Here is a 26,277-nt window from a genome sequence, read left to right on the forward strand (position 1 = left end):
CCAACTCAGAGAATACGCTGTTATTCTGTGGATGGTTCCACATCGACGATAACTGTGAATGCTTGAGCAAGGTGTGAACATATTTCAGCATCCAGGAACGAGTCAAATCCCTCTGAAGTACGTCTGACAGCTGTCAATCGTTGTGGCATTTCTAGGTTAACTTTATGTGGATTCATCAAGCACACACAGCTAAAAAGGAGTTTTAGTCTTACAAACTCTCTCAAACAAAACTATTTAAGGCCCTATGAGAAAGAGTGCATCATCTAAGTTCCTTTTTCTTGTTTCATGGGAATCATGGGAAATAGACAGATAAGGCACATACAGAGGGAAAGGCAGCAGGAGACAGAAAAAAAAAGTGTATTAAGACATTTCATTAGGGTGTGGATTGATTCTCACTCAGCACTTCACGTCATATCCTTTGGCTATCCAAATGGCACACAAAGCACACACCCGCACATGCACAGCCGGTGGCCCGGTGAAAGAGCTCCTTTCATACAGGAGCCACACAAGTCCAAAGTTCGCCAGGGAAGAGGTGTGCCGTTTTTCCGTAGTCTGACCTTCACTGTCTGACACAGTGAGCCAAAACATTCAAGCAACAAAGAAGATCTTAAACACCAACTTCATCAGCATATAATCTTTTAAGCTTATGCCAATACTGTAGAATCACCAAAATAAACAGCACGCATACTCTAGGCTGTTGTATTTGTGATAAAAAAAAAAACACCTGAGAACATTACGGTAAAATAATTTGTCGTCTATCAATCAATAGTCGTTTAGTCTATTTGTCAATTTGTTTTCAGAGAAGAGACATTCCATCTGACCATAAAAAGGTTGTCACATTATGAATATTCCCTGAACATCTTTATGTATTGTTCTTTACTCCAACCAAAACTGAAATTCTCTCATAATTTACTCATCCGCATGCCATCCCAGATATGACAATCAAATTAAAATTATTAGAACAAGCATGTTATTATTATTACCCCAATTTTACAGTCTCTACACTGGCTACCTATTAGGTTCCGTATCACTTACAAAATATTACTTCTTAGCTATAAGGCTCTTAATGGTTTAGCTCCTGCATACATAAACTAGTCTCCTTCCACGCTACAATCCTTCATGCTCCCTAAGGTCGCAAAACTCTCGACTTTTAGTAGTGCCTAGTAGGGCTGGGCGATTAATCGAAAAGTAATCGAAATCGACATTCAGAACCTATAATCGATCAAATTTTTCCAGGTCAATTATTTCAATTACTTTCCCTTTAAAAACACTACTGCGTGTGGAGTCACGTGACCCCGCTCCGTTACGTTGCGTTATTCCGCCGACATGTCGATGAAGAGCTTAAGCAGTATTTATACAGTAAAAAGTATTTACAGGATATACAAGAGTAATTTTATTTAGAAGAGATACTGCTTATTTTCTACTTTTAATATTTATTATTATTTTATAAATAATTTATTTTGTTTCCAAAAGTGCAAGTTATTTATTTTCACTAATTTAAGAAAAATGTGACTTTTCATTTTAAGCAATGTGTGCTTTAATTTCAGTTGTTCAACACTGATGTTCAATAAATAATCATAGATAGTAGTTAGTGTGTGCACCCTTCATTCAAAAATCTCTCACTTGTAATATGTGCGCATATTTACTGTACAAAACTTGTCAGTGAACTATGAGGGCAAAAAAATAAATATTATTTAAATATAATTAAATATAATTTTATTAATGAATAAAATAATCGTTCATTAATCGTAATCGGGTTAAAATGTTCAATTAATCGAGATTTTGATTTTAGGCCAAATCGCCCAGCCCTAGTGCCTAGGATAGCAAAGTCCACTAAAGGAGGGAGAGCCTTTTCACATTTAGCTCCCAAACTCTAAAATAGCCTTCCTGATAACGTTCGGGGTTTCAGACACACTCTGTATGTTTAAATCTAGATTAAAGACTCATCTCTTTAGCCAAGCATTCACATAATGTATCTCATAACGTTGTACTTCAGTTACATCTGATCACATGCAGATCAACATTCTTCAGCTTGGGCTAAACACAAAATATTTGCTTGGTTGGAACAGCAGCTACGCTAATTATTTCTCTATTTGTTTCTCTGTTTCTGCCATGGGATTTCCATTCAGCCTGGATTCACAAGAAGAGATGATGCCAACCCCCCAGAGGACCGCCGATGATGCCAGCCTTGAAACAACATACAGCACTACACAATTTTTCTAGAAGTTTGATTGCAACATATAATCATTACTATTAGTGTTCATCATGTTTTTGATTACACCATTACTGTTTTTAATATTTATACCATATGTACATCGACTTAGTCACCACTAATAAGCTACTAAATATATTGTAGTAGCCTACATTTTTTTTGTACAGCTGCTTTGCAACGATTTGTATTGTGAAAAGCGCTATACAAATAAACTTGAATTGAATTGAATTGAATGTTGTGAAACTTGCATGAAGGTTCGCTCACTCATCGTGCAAGTTTCGTTGTTCACTTTGTTCATGGTCAATAGTCAAATAAGTTTAAAACATTAGTATTTTTCTTACCTACACCTATCACTTTGCTTCAAAGGACACTGATTCATTACAGGGGGCCATATTTATTACGTTATGATTATGTGCATTTTGTGTGGTTTTTCTAAACTTTGAATGACCTGTCCATTTGCATTAAATGGAGTCACAAAGATGGATTATTTTCCTAAAAATAATGTTTGTGCTCCAGTGATTAAAGAAAGTCATATTCATTTGTGACAGATAAGAAAATTAAGAGAGAATTCAAATTTTTTGGTGGAGTATCCCTTTAAAGGATCAGTTCAATAATTTACTCACACCCCCCCCCCCCCCCCCAATGGGATGAAGGTCCAAATTTCAGTTTAATGCAACTTCAAAGGACTACATTATCCCAGACGAGGAATCTTGTCTAGTGAAACAACTGGTTATTCTCTTTAAAAAAAATAAAAATAATAATTGCTATACTTTTTAACCACTAGCTTTCCAACGTGATTAGATAATGCGCAAAGTCACAAACACACAAGGCAGAGCTAGTGCAAAATAAGCATTTGCTGTTAAAAAGTATATAGATCCCTTAAGAAGTTGCACTGAAACAGTTTGGATCCTCAACCCATTGGCCACCATTGAAGTCCACTACATGGAGAAAAATCCTTGAATGTTTTCCTCAAAAAACTTAATTTATTTTCGAATCATGAAAAAAAAAAAAAAGACATGAACATCTTGGATGACAATGGGGTGTGTAAATTATCAGGAGTGAACTAATCCATTAACCAATAAAAGGACATTCATGTATGACATCTGGAGGACTTCCAACAAACATTCGAGAACCTTTAGGGAACATTTGTTACCAGATATGCTAATTTAAGGATGAAACAAGGACATTCGCAATCATCCAATAAATTAATGACTGTCAGAATGTTTTGCCTGAAAACGGATCTTTAGCAAACACCCAACATAGTCTGTGAACGCCCTGCATAGATCATCACAAAATTAACCAAATGCTGACCTAAGTCAACATTAGGCGAAGAATAACAACATATTTACTCTTTTTGCAAAGCTTCAAAAAGACTACTTTAATGGTGGGATGTTTTGTCATTTTCGGAGCTTAACAGTTGAAACTGGAAAAAATCTTATCATTTTTAATTCCACTGAAGAAAGAAGTGATATGGGTTTGGAATATTATAAGTGCATCAAACATTTTTATATAATATTGGAATATAACATAAGTGCAACAAGCAGAAGTGTCCAATAATGAGGACTACTAAGATAAAGTGAGTCTACTGAGCTGGTCATATGATCTTGTCAGGTCCCGTGAGGCAACCCGCTCATTTGAAACACTTTTACTCATCTTACATCAGAGCTCTTGATGCAAGTCTTAAAACAGGGAGTCTGCATAATGAATGCTCTCTGTGTTGAGTTCAGACACTTCAGCAATTTTGATTGGTCTTTAAAAACAGGCTTGGTATGTGATTTTTTTATTCCACTAGAGGAACAAAAGTAGTTTAAAGTGGTTCCATGAGCTGTATCCTCCAGATGTTCTACTCTACTATTCTTCATCTGCATATATCTGCCACATCCTGGCTCAAACAAAAACCAAAGGCACATGTTTACGGATTGTGCTGACTGTCAGGTATCCCCCCCTCTCTTTGCTTTATGTGTGTGTGAATAAGTGCTTCAGGGCAAGATGAGCAAGCAATCCCCTCACTGGGGTCCCAGATGGCTTGAAATGTGAAGTCTAAAGTCTGAGCTTAAACACCCAAACATACTGCACCATGAACCACTGCTGCAGATACTGCCTTCCATGCAAAATATCACTTGCAACATACTGCAGAGTCTGAAAGTGATACATAAGAGGAAATATTAAGAACGAAGAAATGTGTACTTAGTCTATGAAGACAGACGAAAGCTCTGGAACGCCAGATATCCCTTGTGCAGTCGCTGGAATCAGCTATTCATGAGTTCAGTCAGGAACTGCAGCTCTCACCAGAGACTGACTCTCACCAGCCACTGTTCTCACTGCTTCCATTAGGCAGACAGTACTGCAGCATCAGGTCTCACACCAGCTGGCTGCAGGACAGCTTTTTCCTGCAGGCCATCAGACTGTTGAACTCCTACGTCATGTAACATTAGAACTGAAACCCCTCCCAACCCTTCGGCGCTTGAACAATTACAGAGGGGATCTACTGTATGACCTGTCATATTGCACAGCATAATTACTGCCTGTTTGCTGCATCCCATCACACACATTATGCCCACTAGTCTGTGCCTACTATCACTCATGGGCAGCACTAAGAATGGGCTTTTAGGGCTTTGATCTGCAATAAAAAACACTCATTTATTGGTTGCATGCAGAGTCTTCCACTCTGCAGACAATGCTAATCTAAAAGCCAGCAAATCATCTAGCTTGTGTTTTGAGTTTTGCTCTATCCGGATGTAATAAGTATCAAGTATTTCATATACATAAGTGTGATAAATTAAAACATACAGTTGCAAACCAGACTAACTCAATTTAACAGTCTGCTAACTATGGACAAAATACCCAGTGAGTCAATGCAACTGTCACTTTACACAATGTAGTTTCTAGACTACAGAAAAGCCTAAAGGAACAAACTACTCTTTATTATGAAGTTTGAAGAGGACAGTTAATGGGACAGTTATATTTTCAGTAATATTCCTTTTAAAAATGATACTACGTGTTACAATACTATACTTAAAAGATTAGTTCACTTCTAGAATAAAAAATTCCTGATAATTTACTCACCCCATGTCATCATAGATGTTCATGTCTTTTTTCTTCAGTCGCAAAGAAATTAAGTTTTGAGGAAAACATTCCAGGATTTTTCTCTATATAGTGGACTTCAATGGTTCCCAACAGTTTGAACTTTCAAACTGCAGTTTTAAAGAGGGTTTAATGGGCTCTACATGATCTCAGCCAAGGAATAAGGGTCTTATCTGGCAAAACGATCTGTCCTTTTCTTAAAGGTCACGCGTGACGTAGGCGGAAGTACCAACCCAGTGCTTACAAAGCTAATGTGCAAAGCAAGTCAAACGTCCCTTACAAAAAAGGTAAAACAACAATGTCAGAGAATTCTGAAGGTGGAGGAGAAAATGAGATGGAGTTTTTCGCCCTACTGTAAATTTTTAAATCGAAGTACACAGACGAAAAGCTAACCCTAAGTGACCTTTCATCGCGATTACGTAAAGGGTCAAGTTGCGCAGCTGGATGAGCATTTGTGGTTAAAAAGTATAGAATTTTCTTTTTTTATTAAGAAAATAAATAATCGTTTGCTAGATAAGACCCTTATTCCTTGGCTGGGATTGCATGGAGCCCTTGAAGCTGCATTGAACCTGCAATTTGGAAGTTCAAAACATTGGGAACCAACATAGAAATCAACTATATGGAGAAAAATGCCTGGAACCTGGAACGTTTTCCTCAAAAAACTTAATTTCTTTGCAACGGAAGAAAGAAAGACATGAACATCTTTGATGACATGGGGGTGAGTAAATTAACAGGAAATTTTTATACTGAAAGTGAACTAATCCTTTAAGGCCCCCATATACTCACTGGAAAGTTTTTTGTTCTAAAACTCAAGGGGTAAACATTTCGAAATAGCTGCTCAACAGCACACTTTTTGAAAATTTCGATGCCACCCTTGCTATTGAGAGCCATGTTTAGATGAGTACAGCATGTAAATGTTATCAGTAACACGATAAAATAAGCACAGTTAAGAAAAAATCTGATAACATAGATTTGGATGTTTTCACCCGCTCTGTTATGTGGCATTCTAGCGAATTCGTGTTTTTCACTTGTGTCTAACTTCAACAGACTGAGTGAACAAATGCACCTCAAAAGATTTCCACGTCAAGGAACATGGATCCCCAGAGCACAACAACCTATTATGTTCGTAACTGTCATGGACCAACTGCAGTTCAAAGGCGTTCAACTGTCAACTCAAAGGTTTCCTACCAGTTTGCACTGGAGAGATGTTTTTTTAAACAAAAAAACAAACTCCAAAGACACATTATGTTAGAAATGATGACTCATAAGGTTGCCCTTTAATAAAAAGATGGTTCCATATACATCCAGTCTCGACTAAACTCCTAGGGTCAGTTTTACTAACAGCTTACGTCAGCATAAACCACCTTTTGAAATAGAACTGTCAGGATTCACAAAAGGCGTGGACAGTTGTTTTTGCACCCGACCTTATTAAATATGCATTTACAGGGGTTTCCCTTTAAGACGCAAAATTTATAGGACTAGAGTATTTAAATGAATCACGCAACACGTTTTACTAACATTTGCGCTCATCAAGTTACTGGTATTTGCGCCATTATTTAATGCCCACAAAATAGTGTTATAGTTGTTCATGAGTCCCTTGTTTGTCCTGAACAGTTAAACTGCTGCCTGTTCTTCAGAAAAATCCTTCAGGTCTTACAAATTCTTTGGTTTTCCAGTATCTTTTGTGTATTTGAAACCGTTTCAACAATGACTGTATGATTTTGAGATCCGTCTTTTCACACTAAGGACAACTGAGGGACTCATATGCAACTATTACAACAGGTTTAAATGCTCACTTATGCTCCAGAAGGAAAAACAATGCATTAAGAGCCAGGGGTGAAACTTTTTGAAGTTTCAGGGTAAATTTTTGGGGTGGGAACATTTCAGTGCCTCATGTTTCGATTCATATCGATTCTTAGGGTCACGATTCAATTAAAAATCGGGCAGGATGTATTTGTTTTTCCTCCATTGCTGTTGCTGTTTTGTTCCGACAACATAGTGTTATTATTATTACCTATAAAAAAGACTTTTGAAATTTGTGAATTGATGCAAATTGCTAAAAGACTGAATCGCGATTCATATGTTCATTGATTTTTTCCCCCCACCCCTAGTAAATTTAACTTATTTTGTCTTCTGGGAAACCTGTACGTATCTTTTGGAGCATCTATAGGGCAGTACTAAATGAAAAAAAAGTGATATTTAGGCAAAATAAGAAAAATGTACACGTCTTCATTTTGTTCAAAAGTTTACACCCCTGGCTCTTAATGCGCTGTTTTTCATTCTAAAGTATCAGTTAGCATTTGAACCTTTTGTAATAGTCCCTCAGTTGTCCTCAGTGAAAAAAAATGGATCTCAAAATCATACAGTCATTGTTGGAAAGGGTTCAAATACAAAAAAAAAAAAAAAAAAAAAAATGCTGAAAAACTAAAGAATTTGTGGCACCTGATGGATATTTTTGAAGAACAACAGGCAGTTTTACTGTTCAGGACAAACAAGGGACTCATGAACAACTATCACCAAAAACAACAACAACAACAACAACAAAAAGCTGTGGATCATTCAGGCAACAACACAGTATTAAGAATCAAGTGTATGTAAACTTTTGAACTGGGTCATTTTTATAAATTCAACTATTATTTTCTTTTGTGGACTATATGTAAACATCTTTTATGTGAAACATCTTACTCAGGTCAGTACTAAATACAAAATAACATGCATTTTGTACAATCCCTCTTATTTTCGTAAAATAATTAACATTTTGCAGATTCTGCAAGGTGTATGTAAACGTTTGACCTCAACTGTACTTTTTATTTGTGTATATGCTTTGTAAGAATGACAAGCAAGTGAATTTGATTGGTCAAAAAACATATGTCTATGGCACACCAGATACACATTTCCTGTATTCCACACCTTGCATCTTGCGTGCAACCCTCTTGCATAGTGCTTCCACAGACAATGATAAGCATTTGACTATTTAAAATATTGTTCCTCTATGGACTGTGTGGCACTGGCCAACTGCTAACTTTGTGAGGGCCTGTTGCGTATCAGGCTGGACACACAGACATGACAAAAGTCTCAAACCCTTCTTGTCTCCAGCAGCTGGGAATGCCACATCCACCCCCCCAAAAAACAAACGTGTAGCTGAAGCCTGGGCGGCACATTGTCGCACTCGACGTCAGCTCAAGACCTTTGACTTTAAGCTGGCAGCTGGTTTGGTTACAGCATTGAAAAGAAGGTTACTTGTTACGTTTGTGACCAAAAGTAATCCCAAACACATCAACCCAGTTTATCTAGACACCAAAGGTGAGACAGCAAGTGAGAACCTGGATTTAACACAGCAAAGTCAACTGAGAGCCTCATGTCACTGAGTCTTAACATCTGAGCATGACTGGACATACTTTAGGTTATTTTTAAAACTATTTTTAGTGTGAACTCTACAAAAGCATTTTACAATGGTTGCAGGCCGTGGATAGGGAACATGAAATACATAGCCTGTTATCAGCAGATTGTTGAGGATTCAACACACTACTGTAGCTTGCAAAAATAGTATTCATTGCAACATTCAGATCCAAAGCATTTAAGTAAATAATAATAGTTTTGGGAACATTGCCCCGTACAACATTTTACAACATTTCTCCTGAACTGAGCTTATATTGGTTAGTTGTCATCCAAAAGAAAAGCTCAAATTCTCTGATGTTTTAATAGACATATTGGTTACACTAAATTAGTTAATTTAATTGACAATTAATTAATAGCTTAAGGGAAAGAAAATATCAATATGTAATTTTTTGTTTTGTTCAGAAATTAGTAAAGTAGTAAATCCAAGAACCGCATTTTTTGTGCGTTTTAGAATAGATTATATTTAGGAGAAAAAGGAATGTGTCATGTCCTTGACCCATTTATGAATTGTTAGGAAAATAAAAATTATGTATTTGGAAATGAGTCTTTATTTTAACTTGTTTTGAAGAAGTTGTAAGCACAGGTGCAAGTCTAATGCAGGTGTAAAAGTGTATTTCCTATTTGGATCCACTTTCTGTCCATTTTAAGTGGGTCAAGACTGGAGTTCAGTCTTCAGAGAGAGCATGGTCATATTTTAGCAGCTGGGAAAACAAATCGTTACAGTAAATGCAAACATACACACACAAACACTAATTTCCAGAGACATTCCAGTTTATTCACCATGTTTAACACTGAGCTGTCTAGATCCTCCAAGGCTTCAAATGGTTGCGCTCATTCCTGGCATTATTCTCAAAAATCCAGCTGTGGTGTCAGAATCCTAAACCATCACCCACTGTCTCCCCCAAACCTCCATCATTCTTTCCAACCTCACTTCCTATCCTTTCTTCGTCTCAGACATTGCTGCACTTCCAATGGTTACTCTGAAAGCACATGTATTGTATACAATGGACATCTTTGTCGAGACATTTTTCCTGTTAGCTTGGGGATAAAAAGGCGGCAGAAAAAAAAAAAAACAGTCAGCCAGCTTCCTGCAGACATTATCTGTCATGCAAATGTTGAACAAGACATTTCACTCCCCTCAGAGCATTTTCCATTTTGTCAAGCTCACTATTGCTGTGCAATATTTGATTAATTCAATGTTATTGTGCATGTAGACAAAAATGTATATCACAAGAAGGCACATCAGCATTTCTAAACAATGCCTGTAAAAGGGTCCAGACCCGAAAATGTTGTCTGGGTGTAAAAGAATGACCTACCTTTGGTATATTGTTTTTTTCTCTTTCAGTCAGTTCAAAATCTCCAAATAGAGCTTAACTTGAGCCTGTAGAAAGAAGAAGAGATGAAAATTTTAGCTTGTGTGTGCATCAGATCAAAAATGTAAACACTAGTGAGGAGTAACATGCAACTACTATGTTATCATATTGACCTAAATGCTGAGGGTTAAAAGCAGGGAAAGACTAATGTACTGTAAACAAAGTTTAGCTATACTGCTATATTACCGCAACCAAAAAAACTGACCAGGACAGAAATCACTACAAACAAACATAATAAAATTTGTAACTGGACAGTGTATAAAGCAATCAAACCACTGGTTTATCATAATAGGCAATCAGCAGCTAGTAGTAACAAATACTGTACAAGCTTCCCAAAATATTTTTTCCCCACATTAATAGGGCCCCTATGATTTCTGCAATGTGGAAAACACAGACAGAATTGTGGAATCCAGGCATAAAAATGAAATTTACTATATAACACAGGATGTCACGGAATTTGCCAAATTTTGAATGAATAAATCAAAAGTACATACACTTAAATCAAAATGCGACATGGACTAGCAGCTGTGAATATTCAGCTGCAAAAATACTATTGTGTGAATGAATGGTGCATACTTAAACACGTGTGACGCTCGCCTGAATATATGAGGACATAAACACATGATGTAATCTCTAGAACTGCTCTGAGACTCACCTCATGAGCATTTTACTGTTTCTTTTGAGAAAAACTATCGTCATATCATATACAAACAGACATGTAAAGGTCTTCACAGCAACCCCTTAAAGTTCACTTTAACTTGAAGAAATTGTGACAGAAATATATTACTCAATGTAATGATAGTACTACAAATAAAATTATTATTAAAACATTATTTTTAAGGAATATGTACCAGAAATATTTTACCAGAATTTATTTACCAGAAAAATGTAGATGCACAACACACACAAACAAGAAAGATATAAAATAGTAGTAAATTAATATGTTTAATTTAATATGTTATGCATTTATTATAACAGAACAATCAATGTATCTAGTATGATAAAACAGCACTGCTTTTCCTACATACGCATGACCAGAAGAAGCGGAAGGAGTTGACTGTGGAATAATAAAAGCTCTGCTGCTTTTGAGCCATGTATTGCACTAGGGATGCTCATTTCGGTTAATTTTCCTGACCGACAACCGCTGCTCGTTATTCGAACATTAACCGTTAACAGCTAAAATTAGAATAATAAATTAGTTTAAAATAAAAATAGAATGCACGTGCATCTGTGATGATACATTAAAAATACAAGCAAATGTTTTATTTTAACGTGCAAACAGCAGCATACAGAGCAACAACAAAAACTGTATTGACATATATTTAAATTATCACGCATCAGCAGCGGTTCTGAGAACAGAGAAAATCTGAATGAAAAAAAAAGAATAATATAAATAGGCCTAACGTTACACTAAATATGTATAAATTAAATAACTACCTAATTAAGATGACAAAACTAAAACACACTGAATCCTTTTATGCGCTTTGAAGAACTGTACCGGTCTTATTCTTCTCGTCGGACATAAAAATATATAGCAGGCCAGCCAATACCTCAGTGTGCCTAGTTTTTAACATGTCCACATGCTGTACGGATAGGCAGGACCGCTGCCAGTTAACTCTTAGATCCGCGAAAAAAACACCATCACAAAAACCCTTTCAATTTGCGATTCGGGACTTCCATCCACTGTCATATGCGTGTGGAGAAGCGCGTGTTTTACAGCGTTCAGCAATAGCCAATCACAGACATGTATGTTGATTCGATTATCACTGTGGCCAATCAGAGGAGGCTATGTTTCAATCCACTCACCAACCAAAGTGCCGGTTTCAGTTTTGCTGATTTCTACACTTTCGCGAACTCTCTTATTAAAACAAAGAAAGTGTTGGCCATAGATATATATACGTATATATATATATATCTATGGTGTTGGCATTATATAAATAAGAGATTAATTGTGCAGTGTAAAGGTTATTTTATTACTTTTTAATAACTTTATGAGATTGCGATGAACTACTCTAGGATGAGTGATAGCTTTCCAGTGACTGTAACGGGAGCACCTATTGCACACTTTCTAGACTATAATTCATTCAGAATTTGAATAACGTACATTCACTCACGGATTCACTCTCTAATAACCCAATAACGCCACTTGCCATTGAGTTGCATATACTACATCTGTTTACTAAGTAAAGGTGAAGCGAAATATGTCTGTACAGCCACACTGCACGTGTTGACATGCGCCCGTGAGTAAACAGATAACTTACAAATAGCATTATTTCTTTCACCATGCAGCAAGCGTAAAAAAAAAGAATAGAAAAAAACCCTTTTAAACCGTTTAACTGATAGTAATAATCGGTTAAAATTCTTACTGTCGGTTAACGGTTAAACGGTCAATATGAGCATCCCTATATTGCACTCATCCTTCAATTAGCAATTGCTCCAGCAAATAGTACATTAGCTCATCCATGGACATGATTTATGCCCAAGTCCAGATGGATTGCATCGGCTGTGGGGATGAAGACAACAACTCCCATGATTTCCAACATCTTTTTTTTTTTTTTTTTTTAATATGCGCCTTTTAGTGGTGAAAACGTATATATTGTGCCTTTAACACTGACAATGTGTACACACATCAAAAGAAACTTGAAACCTGAGTTTAAATTGGACTGAAAACCTCAAACTCTGAGCGGGGGATTTGCCCCATCATTTCAATAGTCCACCACATGCTACTTATTGCACAGAAAGGATAAAGAGAAAGAGGGTTACTTTAATTAAACCCAAACAGGCATTTTGAACAAACAAATATTTTTCCAGACAACAATGACTCACAACCAATATAATCCCCTTCAAAGTGCATAACTCAGTTGTGCTCTTTCCTCTTAATCAAGAAAGTCACAACACACAATCTGTTATACGCCCCCAAAACCTTGGTGTACACACGCACACACAACTCAGCTGATGAGAGACAAAAGTAAAGAGTATGAAAAGGGGTGTGTGTCCCATTGAGCAAAGCAGATCACAGCTGCACACTGAGGCACAACTGTGCCGACCGTCTGTCCACATGGCAGCATGAGACGCTGCGTGTGTGGCGCATGACAAAGCCGTGGCTCACCGACTTGCCGACCATGTGGTGTTCTTGCAAAAGACTCCGTTATTAGAGCTTTCTTTAGACACTGGGGGTGTGACTCATGTGTGTTAGACATCCTGAACAACACATTCCACCAACGGTGCTGAAAAACAGCTCCCTGATTAAATGCTGTCTTTATAAAAGTTGTTAAAAATTAAGGAAGGTGTGGGAGTGTATGGACAGTGAGTCAGTATAAAAACCCCCGATCATGTGACTTCAGTTACCATGGTAACAAAAATGGTAAGAAGCCTTAGTGTCAAACACATGGGTAGGATACAGTTTTATCTTTAAATAAAACAAAAACAACTTGCCCATGGTAATATGAACAATCAGACGTCACAAAATGTATTTAACTCATTTTTATGTACACCATTTTTATGTATCAATGTCCTTACTACCTCTCTCCAGCCCTTAAACGTGGTAGTTACATTGCTGTCTATGCAGGGTTTGAAAGCTCTCAGATTTCATCACAAATATATTAACTTGTGTTCAGAAGATGAAAAAGCATCTTACGGGTTTGGAACGACAAGAGGGTAAGTAATTAATGACCGATTTTTAATTTTGGGGTGAACTATCCTTTTAAAGGATTACTCCACTTCCAAAATAAATAAAAAAATCCTGATGATTTACTCACCCCCATGTCATCCAAGATGTTCATAAGGGAAACATTACAAGACTTTTCTCCATATAGTGGACTTCAATGGTGCTCAATGGATTGAATGTTAAAAATGCAGTTTCAGTGAATCTCCAAAGGGCTCTACACAATCCCAGCCAAGGAAGAAGGGCTGCGTACTCTGTGCACTCCGGTTCAATACAGTAAGGGTATGTCGAAAAACTTCTATATAATTTTCTCCTCCAACTTCAAAATCGTCCTACGTCACTGCAGACATTCTTTGCATGTTCACTGGGTCGGCACTTCTACAGCAATGCTGGACGATTCTGATGTTGGAGAAGAAAATTATACGGAAGTTTTTCGACATAACCTTACTGTATTGAACCGGAGTGCACAGAGTAGGCAGCCCTTCTTCCTCGGCTGGGATTGTGTAGAGACCTTTGGAGATGCACTGAAACTGCATTTTTAACATTCAATCCATTGAGCACCATTGAAGTCCACTATATGGAGAAAAATCTTGTAGTGTTTTCCTTACACTTTAACACTTTTATTTCCTTACACTTTAACACTTTTATTTCCAAAAACCAGAACCGAAAAATATACGTTGGTAATATAATATTTGGGTAACTGAACTTGTATTGCTGTTCAGGTCCAGTGTATCATGCTCTCAGATGATGAATTAAACCAGTCGTAGTAAAGTTCTTTAATAAGCAGCTGCCATTTCACAACAAATTTCACTTATTGCTACTTTATCATTATTATTATTTTTGGGCACACTGATGTTCATTTGCAGTTCTGATGTTTTTACCTGTTGTAGTTTATCCATGTTATGTGCATGAAACAGACACAACACGTCAAAACACATAAAAAAAAAATATGAATAAACAACAGATCAATAAACAAACTATTTTGGCATTTTCGCCAATTATTTTCAGTCGCCAAAATGTGTACTTGATGTACCGGATGTTTTACAAATGTAGCTGTGACACACTGTTGCCATGTGTGTGTTTAGATATGTTTGTGAGAGTGAGTTTGCTAGTAGAATTGGGACAAAATAATCTTTAACCCAACCAAGTGGTAAAAAGCTAAGAAATAACCACCCAGGTATCATATGGCCTGGCTTTCTGCTTGATAGGAAATGGCTTCAGTTTTTCAGTTTATTTTGGCTTAAATGACATATATCATCTATGTGGTAATGAAAGACCAATATCTACCTTTTGGAGAACTTCTAAACTGATGAACTTCACACTGTTATTGATCTAAACTCATACTCAACTGACTTGATCTATATAATGACACTATTGTCTTTAAGAGCTGTCTCCATAGCTGAGTTTGCATAATTGAATCTGATGTTCTCCTGTTCATCTCTGTGAAGCTGCTTTGAAACAATTTGTATCCACCTTTTTTTTTTTTCCACCTAAGAGTGGGTGCGTCTATTTGTAAATTTTATTGGCTTGGCTTCCGGTCTCATCCACATCCAGCTTTTTTCAGCTGTACAAAACAGCTTGTTTTGTGGCTTGATACTGCTAATTGGCATGTCTTACCATATTATTTTAATGTATCATCTTAATTAGGAACACACTGATTTGTAGTGCAAAAAGTTTTACTGTTTACTGCACATTGTTATTATTCCTGTTATTTCCTATAGCGGCTAATAGACCGTAAGTCCCACCCATAAGCTTTCCGCGTTGAAGAAGGTTGTATGTGGTGCTATAGATGTAAATGTGACTTAGTATAATGAAAGTGCCACAAAGATGAGTTTAGTCATATACGATAAACAGAAAGAGAAAGAGAGATGACCAGCAGGTGTGTCCATTAGCATTTCCTGCCATGGGCACAACCCAACGGAAGACTATGTAGAGATTTCCTGCATGAACAGGAAATGGGGAGTGAGGGAGCACAGAACAGAAGCCAAAACAGTGGAGATGATGTCAGAGGAAAACCCCAGTAGAGAGACTTTACCATGAACTGGCTATTGTTGCTGAGTGGACAGACCATACAGTGTCCATACATAGGGACAGACAGCATTAGGTTGAAGCTTGAAACTGAGACTGTGTCCCACGCTGACTGGTACAGACAAATTACAAGCTTGAACTAATCCAAAATTGCATTTCTTTTTTTCCTCTCCAGGCAAACAGACCCAGATGCACAAGCTCTCAATTAAAGATGAAAAGAATGTGTTAGTCAGAGTTAATTCATTAGCACAAAGTTCTTCTGTCCATACTTGTCTCACTAAGAAACAGATTTCTTGATCATGCATCAAAGCACATGGGGAACACAAACACAGAATTAAAAGTAAAAACTTGCATACATCACAGATATTTTTTAATCTAGTTTGCTAATCTGCTGCTGTAATCTAATGGTCATTCATGTTTGTATTACTTAGGGATGTGATGCTCATGAATGATTTATTAATTTTAAAATGACTCCTTCATATGACTTGGAAGTAACAATTTGTCTCAGAGAGTGATTCATTTATTGTTTTCGTGACCATGCACTGTAAACCCCACTGTTGTCATTAATAAAGAAATTAAGTTAATATAACTTGACATTACTTAAAATACCAAGTTTTGGCATCAAAACTTAAAGAAGGTGTGGTTAACTTACTCATTTGGCAGCAAAAAACTTTTTAATTAATATTTTAAGTTATCTGAACTCAACATTTTAATTAATTTGAAAGATTCACAATGTCTATTTTAAATGATTGGTCGCACTTGAAATTCTGCTTTGACAACCGCGCTGATTGGTCGATATAAGTTATATGACACAAGACGGTATTTTTTCTCGTCATGCTGAATTTTGCTGAAGAACCAGCAGGACAGACGCACTAGCAGAAACCATCTGACACAAGAAAGACAAAAGTTAAATCAGTAAGTAGAGATTTAAACGCTCATATACATTTTTTTTAATTGATTTACACGTTATTCCAATGTTATTTTTTGTTTTGCTCCAGTAGCAGCACAAGTAAGCTGGCGGTAAAGCAGGCGGGAAGAAAGCCGTCGTGAAAGATTCATTAGAGTGAAGTTACACAGGTAGGTTAATGGTAAAATATAAGTGTAAATTTTGCTTGGTTCCGTTTTATTTTTGGAGTATTTTGTACTTATAAATATGCCGGAGTTTCTAAATTTCTATAAGAACATTTGAATTTCCCGCTTAACTTTTTTTCCTCCCCCAGCGGCACTTGCAGGCAGGCGGTCGTGAAGCAGGCGGGGACAGGGATGGAGTCGGTCGTGACGGAGGCCCATGGATTACGCTGGTAAATTAATGTTTAACACGCCTGTACGTTTTGACTTGCTTAATTTATTAATGTTTCTTTGATGTTGTGTTTTTAAAAGCGAGAATGAGAACTTGCGCTGTTGTGTATGCGCTTATTGAGGGAACAGAACACGGACATGTACCGTTAAAGTTCGCTTTTACCTCAAGGTGCGCGCATAAACGGTCAAATGCACGCAAAAATATTTCAAAATGAGGCGCTTGGTGATTATAGAGCTTGGCCAACTACGTCACTGCGCGTAGAATTATGGGTAGTTGCCGCCATGTTTTATGTAACGTCGTCAGCCGTCAGTATTACAACATGCAGTATTATACTATTAAAAAGAAAAAAAAACAATGCACAGATCCAAGGAAAAGCTAAATCTTCCATACCGAGAAAAGCGTAATGAAGTGTCAAAGCTGAGGTATTTAGAAAAACTAAAAATAATCAACGGCTCGATCCTTACGAGCATATAGAGTGGTGGACGATCTAAATGAGTTACCGCCTTACCGCACGTAACATTCCCAGGTGGTGTTTTCCTACTTTGTTTGTAGTGTTATTTGCCGTTTTACCTACTGCATTGTTACCTGTGTTCTTGAGACTTAAAGTTTACAGCACTGTTGCATCTTACACCTGTTGTGTTTGCACTATAGTAGTAGTGGAACTGAACTTTTCAATTTAGTTGATTCTTATGTTACTGTGAACTGTGCACATTTACCTCAGTGTGTTATCCACAAATAAAGGGATATAGAAATGTTCGTGTTTTTTCAATTTATTGCTGCAACGTGGCATGCAATATGCAAAACAGATAATGCATGTTTAATGCTGCGTTCCAGGCAGATTTTAAAGCCCGTAAATCACGACTTCAAACCACCAGTCACGCGTTCCAGGCAAGTCGTGCCAAACTGTCTGAGCGCATTTATTATTATTAATTTGAATGCAACGTTATATTGTCCTAAAGTCTATTTTTCCACCATGTACCACTTGCATAAACAACGCACCGTATATCAGAGCTCGGAACTGGGAGTACGTTGATCTAACGTTAGTACGAGTTCACAGATGGGAAATGACAGGTTTGACTGCCGCTCCAGTGCACTTTCACCGGTAGAAGGCTGGAAAAACACGGGTAACGGGTTGCCTGGAACGCGGCATAACTGAAGGCTGGAAAACATTGTTTGTGTATGTATAAGTACACATACATGTGTATATTTTATACGTGTTATATCTATATCTACAGTGTATATATATATTAGTAGTCAACATTCGAAGTGGATCAAAAAAGTTAAAGTCCTAAGACATGATTTTATTATGACAACTTTGATGAAAGCTTTCGATCCACTTCAAATGTTAACTAGTGTATATATAAATTATTTAAATTTTATATATGTACATGTGTATATACATATAAATACACGCAATACATGAACATATTTACACAGAAAAGTTTATGTTGGATGACATTCCTTGAGAGCAACTGATTTGACAGCATTAATTTCTTAATTCATGGTTTCATAACAACGATGGGGCACATATTAGTCAACTAATGCTTTTCCGTCTAACTGCTTGTACCCACGCCATGCAACGCCGTTTTGTTAACTCGGACACTTGGGATCCACGGTGATTGTCCAAGCTGGAAAGCTGGAAAATCAAATATTTGACAGTCGGCGTACATGCTGGTAATCGGTGAGATTGTGGCAATTAACAACACAACAATAGTTCACCAAAAATTATTATTTATGCAGAATAAAGTAGACTAAAACTTCACGATCACAATCAAACACAGTGTTCACCGCAGCTCCGTTACCTAAATTCCCAACATGCATTGCGTTGCTGACGTCACGTTCCCAGACTCTATTCACGTAAACCCTTGTCAGTTATGTCTTAAATGGTCATAAACAGTTGAGAATGAAAATACGTGTGTAACAGTATATTGCATCCGTGTGGCTATTAATGCAGGTTTACTAAAGGTTTTATGAGGAGAACAATGCGAAGCTAAAAATTAGCGAAATTGTGACACATTTACAGAGATAGGCCTATATTTTTAATTAATAATTCTGTTCATGTAATGTGTTCTTGGTGCATAATATTAATTATTCGTTTTTAATAGATTTTATAAAATGTATTCAATCCTATCTGCATTTTGTTTTTAATCAAGTTACCATTAGCAGAGCTTTGTCTGTTTTACATGTCCCTGTGAGCGATTTGTTGACTTTTTACTGTCGGGAAAGATGTGCAAAAATGTTGTAACAACGTTAACTTAGTTGGATCAGGTGTGTTTAATTAGGATTGCATCTAAACTCTGCAGGGCTCTGTCCCTCCAAGAATTGACACCCCTGATTTAAATGCTGTTATGAATTTCATAAAAAAAGTAGTACTAGCCAGTGGTTAGATTTAATATAATTGTTTTTTTGTTTTCACACATAAGTTGTCAGAGCCGACTGAGGACCAAACTCTTGTGCTCCAACGACTACCTCTCGTGTTTGGAGATGTTTGGAGATTTCTTCAAGACATGTTTGGTAAGTATTCCATGTAGAAAATAATGTCAAAAAGACAAGCACACATTAGATCACTCACACTCATTATATAAATTTGAATCTAAAGGGTTATTTCACTCAAAAATTTGAATTTTGTCAGTAGTTACCCTCGTGTCATTCCATATTCGTAAGACTTACGTTCCTCTTTGGAACACAAATCAAGATTTTTAAAATAATTTTCAAGAGTTTTCCATTTCTCCATAGAGCAGGGGTGGGGAACCTTGATCCTCGAGGGCCGGTGTCCCTGCAGAGTTTAGCTCCAACCCTAATCAAGCACACCTGAACAAGCTAATCAAGGTCTTCAGGATACAGGTTGGTAATTTTTTTTTCAGGGTTGGAGCTAAACTCTGCAGGGACACCGGCCCTCGAGGATCAAGGTTCCCCACCCCTGCCATAGAGGGACAAGAAAAGGTAAGAAAGACATGTGGTTCCAGTGATTTAACCTCAATTTTATTAAACAACGCACATGCTTAGGTTTGCATGAAACAAACTATAAAAACTATTAAAAATACAGATCCCCAATGCATGTTCACGAGAGCATCACAGTGCATGTGTTTTGTGTTCACGCAAGATCTGAAATGTGATCAGGCCTTGAATAATTTTATTTTGTAAGTGGTAAATTACATTTTTTTGCACTAAACACTCGCGCTGCTTCATAAAATTGAGTTTAAACCACTGAAGTCACATGGATTTTTTTTTTCTAGACCTTGAAAATGTTACATTGGATCTCTGGAGAAACAGAAATCTCTTGGGTTTCCTTAAAAAATATCTTAATTTTTGTTTGGAAGAAGAACAAAGGTGTTAGGGGTGTGGAATGACATGAGAGTGAGTAATGACAGAATTTGCATTTTTGGGTGAACTGTTCCTTAAGATTAAGTTGCACTGTTTGAAATCTACATGAGCTTGCATGCATGTGAATCAACTTTAATTTGATAATGTTTTTTCATCTTTAATAGATGTCTGATGATCACAGCTCAAATCTTGCTGTTGTCATTGGGGATTGTAATAGTTGAAGATGGGACTACTCTTCAGCCTCTCAACTCTTGAAAAAGTGGTGATGGACAATCTAAGTGACCTTCCTGAATCAATGTGCCTTCTGTTTGGACAAATTTATATGTTACAGTTTTTGTGCTTTTCTTGTCAGCTGAGAAAAAAAAAAAATGAAAATGACCTTTACATTGGAAATTAAAAACATGTTTATGTTAACAGTCAGTAAGACTTTCACCAACAGAGAAGAAACACCTTTTTTTTTTTTTGTATAACACACACTCCAAGGAACTGGTATATCTCAAATGTGTCTTGTAAAAATGTGAAAAAAAAAAAATAATAATAATAGGTTTACATTTAAAAACAGTTAACTGTTAAAAAAAATGCTTATGTTGTTGTTCATGTCTTTTAAAAATGTAAGCTTACTATTAAAAATGAGCTGTTTTGTTTAAAAATGTGATATTAAATGTGAGTTTACAGTCAAAAATAGGAGTTTACTGTTAAAAAATGTGAATGTACTTTAAAAAATGTGAGCTCATGATGCTGTTGTTCATGTCTTTCTGGAAATGTGAGCTTACTGTTAAAAATTAGCTATTTTGTTGTACATATGTCTTAAAAATATGACAATGTGGGCTTACAGACAAAAATATGAGTTTACTTTTAAAAAGGAGCTCATGATTTTGTTCACGAATTTTATAAATGTGAGCTTACTGTTATAAGTAATGTAAATGCAGTATAAGCCTAATAAAGTGGTTGATGTGGAAAAAAAACCCTGTTTTAATGATTTATAAATTATTTAATACAAGTAGAATTTATATATAAGAATATATAAGCTGAAAATTTAGGAAGTTTAGTCTGTTAGCCCTTTTAAATTGTCTGTACTTAAACATTTAAGTTAATTCAATGAAGGGACCACATTCGGTCAACTCAATAAATCAAGTTGTCATATTCCCATTACTCAAACGAACTGAGGGAATCACTTTCCTCAAATCATTTGAGTAGTCTGAACTTATTAGGGTTTACAGTGTGCATATGCAAAATCCCTTTCATTCACAATTTTTTGGACAGTTAAGTGGTGAATTAATCAATGGTTTCTACTATTTGTCTTTGACTGATATGTTGGGGAAATATGGGTTTTTGAAATAAATATAACATTTTAAATGTTACTCTGCTCAAATTATCTAAATTACTTAAATAAAGACGTGTTAATTTTGCTGAATGATACTATTTACACTTGATCTTTGGTGATCATCTGGACTTGATTTATAAAAAAAATCACTTGTGAAAGAAACTGTTATACACTGAAAAAAATGGTGTAGGATTTACTTTAAAACAATTTCTTACTCAATTTTCAAGAAATTGCTAGCAAATTTGGAAGTGGAAAAACTGAAATTGCACTTTCTTGTAAAACAAACTCTAATAATCTTTATTTTAAACTTTGAAAAATCATTTTTAGACAGCAAGCAAAGTAAAAAAGTTAATAATGGTAAACTTATTTAAATTTAACATATACTGCAAGTTTAAAAACCAAAGCAATGCAAGAAACTGAGCTGAATGTTGACAGTTTGTCAGGTCCCATCAGCCCATCCGACGGAAAATGGACAGAAACGGGTACTAATACTAGATAATGGATTTTTGAGAGCTAAGAGTAAAAGAGTGAACTTCTCTCTTATTCTGATGTTCTCCAGGGATGTCCTAATGCTAGGTTATTGATTAACTAGCATCAACTAAAACACACACACACACACACACACACACACACACACACACACACACACACACACACACACACACACACACACACACACACACACACACACACACACACACACACACACACACACACACACACACACACACACACACACACACACACACACACACAGCAGAATAGATGACATGAATCAGCAGAAATGCCTGAAACGGAGAACGCAAGATACAGAGCATGTATATTTCATGGTATAAATGTGGGAAACCATTACTACTAAGAGAGCTATCAGGAATAGTGCACACTAATCTAAACAATACTTTAAATATTTAACAATAAAAGATCTCAGATGTTTGTGTTAAACATTGTAAACCATCTGGTTTTAGGGACAAATCAATACAAATGATCAAAGTCAACATGAAACAGCAAAAGATATTAGCATTGACTGGATGGCACTTAGGCTGACAGAAATATCTTAACAACAGCTTAAGTGTGGATCCAAATCTTCCGACTGTCCTTTACTGGGACACCACTGATGTGATATATCACAGTGATATTTATAACAAGACTGTGGAGACCAAAGGAAGAGTAGCCTATCTGTGAAAGCTGTGGAGCAGGCTCACTTTCTCTAATGGATATTACATAAATATATGGCCTCCTTTAGGTTTGCACCGTGATCTGAATTTAATCAATTCTCCATAAATTCTCAATATTCTGTCATGAACACATAGATAAAGTCAATAGCCATAAATAGATCCTCTATGCTGTACAAAGTACAGGCTGTGGGAATTTCATCAGATGTAATATTCCCACAGTGAAAGAGGTTTGATGAGGCTCCATTCCAGCTACTCCAGCTACAGCTCTGAAATCTTCCATACGATGACCACTCACCGTACAGTTTTATGAACCTGTCAGAAAACACTGCTTGCTATAATTCTTCTTAAGTCTTTCCAGATTTTGATTCTGGCTGTTGCCAGTCTACTACTCTATGGACTGATATGCGCACAATTTGAGGAAAACCAGCTGGAAAATTGTGTGAGCCAAAGCTGAACTTGAGAGTGTAGACAGAGTGTAAACTACACTATAAAAAGTTTTCACCAGATTCAACTTAAAACCTAAGTTCAGCAGCTGTCTTAAAATTTTAAGTTAAATCAGCTTACAACTACAAATAATTTTAACTTATTACAATAAATTTAACTTGTGAGTTGAAATGACTTAAGTTGATTTAACTTAAAATCTTAAGGCAGCTGCTAAACTTAAGTTTTTAAGTTTAAAAAACTGGTGAAAACTTTTTACAGTGTAGGGAATGGTCACATCCAACAACTGACTAGCCTATGAGTGAAGATATTTAGATTATTGCTCACAAAAATTTCATTATTTTGACTTTTGTTTGTGAAGGTTCTTTCGCTATTTGAAAGTCGGGGAAAAATATTAAAGGAGAATCACTTACAGAATAAAAATTTCCTTATCATTATTAACTCACCCCCATGTCATCCAAGATGTTCATGTCTTCAGTCGCAAAGAAATTACGTTTTTTAAGGAAAACATTGCAGGAATTTTCTTCATATATAAGGGTTGAAAGTCCAAATCGCAGTTTCAATGCAGCTTCAAAAGGCTCCTCATGACCCCCGCCTAGAAATAAAGGTCAGCTAGTGCAAGACGAGCATTTGTGGTTATAAAGTACATACATTTTTATTTTTCTTATAAAATGACCAATTGTTTCACTAGATAAGACCCTTATTTCTCGACTGGGATCATGTAGAGCCATTAGAACTTGCATTGAAACTGCAATTTGGACATATAACCCATATAACACCATTGTCGTCCACTATATGGAGTAAAATCCTGGAATTTTTTCCTCAAAAACCTTAATTTCTTTTCGACTGATGAACGACATCTTAGATGACATGGGGTGAGCAAGTTATTTATAATTTAGTTTTTAAAAAAAAATTATTAATATTTATTATTAATTTCATTCTGGAAGTGAACTTCTTTTATTCTTTTTCATTACAGAATTTCATTGTCTGTTTTTTTTCACAAGAACATGTCTTGTATGAACACTCCTAAGAAATGTGTTCAACTAGTTTCAGACAAACCCAAAATCAGCCTGATTATGGCTTTAAAGAACAATTCCTTTTGTGAAAAAATAAAACTTGGCTTTTCGCAAAAAGATAATTCAGCCAAAAATGAAAATTCTGTCATTAATTACTCACTTCATGTCATTCCAAATCTCGTTAATTTTCGAAACACAGAAGAAGATATTTTAACGAAACCTTAAAGGAGATTTCTGTTCCTTGAAAAACCCAATCCACCAGAATTTTCAAGATATAAAATGTTTATAAATCGAAGATTTCTGAAGAGACATGATCACTTTACATGGTCGCTGCACATCAAGCAAGCATGGTGGAAATTCTGTGTTTAACACATTTGTTCCGGAGTTCAACAAAGGTCTTATGAGTTTGGAAAGACATGAGGGTGAATAACTGATGACAGATTTTTCATTTTTGGGTGAACTATCACTTTAAAACTGCTAAGTACCTTAATTCACAGCAACTTGTGTCACAACTAGCCTATTTTGTGCATACCTAGTTTAAACACACTACACAATTTCTACATTTCCCTCTGTCAATCCTGAGTCCCTCCTGTATGCTGCTGAAACTGACACTTGTCGAAGCTGGCTGACCCTGAATCTGTGTGTGGGCCACAGTGGCCACAAAGAACCACTGAGAGCCAAACAGTGAGGCTGACCTGGAAACAGGCTTAAAGTTTCCTGTCTGGCACGTGGGAGAGTAATTTGGAGCAGCCACACAATAAAACGGCCATAGTGGCCAAAAGATTAACAGGAGGGTGACTAGTGGTTTGGAATGTGTATGTGTTTGAGACACTGCCCAGCACACTCACCTTTAATGGAATCCATGCAAGGGGCATAAACCTGCTTGTGTACGGAAAAAGCCTGTGACAAACCCAAACCTTGACTCATAACCCATGTGAGTTGTTGTGAATTTGACTAGCATGCCAGTGCAGATCCTGCTGAACAATTGTAATGAATGGTGGCTACACAGAGAGAACAATTACTACCACTTGAGGAAAATAAAATATATTTTTAATTACCCATTTTTACTGAGGGATAAAGTCTGACAAATGTATTATAACTGCACCTTAAACTCTCTGAAAAACAAAAATTACGTCAAGTACTCAGCCTCATGTAATTTCAAATCCATAATTTCTTTTTTAAAATACATTTCCTCATCATTTTTGTCTATCCATTAAAATCCATGTAACCACAATTTTCATGCTTCAAAAAGTCTTCTGAAGAGACATTATCAAAGTGATATGATCAAAAGAACAGAACTCAAGGTCCAAACTTGTGTACTGAAGATGACTGGAAATCTTTTGGGTTTAGAATGACATGAGGGTAAGTAAATGATGACAAAATTTTTCATTTTTGAACTATCCCTTTAAACACATATCACAAATTACTTGAACATTAATACAGGATTTCTGGGCCAACAGCTTTGAAATGACACACTGAGTGTTACGATTTCTCCTATTCATAAATAATCCTTTCGTAATGCATATTCATTTATTATTTGTTTAACGCCATGTCATCTTAAATGGCAAGTATAAAGTACAAATCAACAAAATACTATAAGACGTTTAAGATTAATACAAAATGCTTAATATTCTAAATGTCAGTTAAATCTCTAAGTAAAAACATTGTCTATTTATATTAGAAAACGTGCAGTCGAGTAAAATGTGTTTCTTTTGTAATTAATCCTGTTTAACGTACTTTGTAAGGCTCTCACTAGCCGTTTGTTTTTACATCCTTTGAGGGAGTTAAAGCCTTTATTAACAAGGTCAGATCCTCCCAAAAATTCACACTCTGTCATCCATACTCAAATCTGAACCCCTCAGACTCAGATGTGTTTTCTAAACACATGCTATGTCTAGTCCTACCCCGAAAATCAACAGCAAATCAATGGAAACCAC

General features: G+C 36.2%; 1 protein-coding gene across 1 annotated transcript in view; it reads right to left on the minus strand.

The window, feature by feature from the left end:
• raph1b (Ras association (RalGDS/AF-6) and pleckstrin homology domains 1b) overlaps positions 1 to 26,277 on the minus strand; it is a 78,211-nt gene that overhangs the window by 44,028 nt on the left and 7,906 nt on the right. The window contains exon 2 of the mRNA XM_073842615.1: positions 10,012 to 10,076. The gene's annotated coding sequence lies outside the window, so the exon portion shown is untranslated. The remainder of the gene's footprint in view (positions 1 to 10,011; positions 10,077 to 26,277) is intronic.

Source organism: Garra rufa, chromosome 6, assembly GCF_049309525.1.
Source record: "Garra rufa chromosome 6, GarRuf1.0, whole genome shotgun sequence".
NCBI classification, from domain to species: Eukaryota; Metazoa; Chordata; class Actinopteri; order Cypriniformes; family Cyprinidae; genus Garra; species Garra rufa.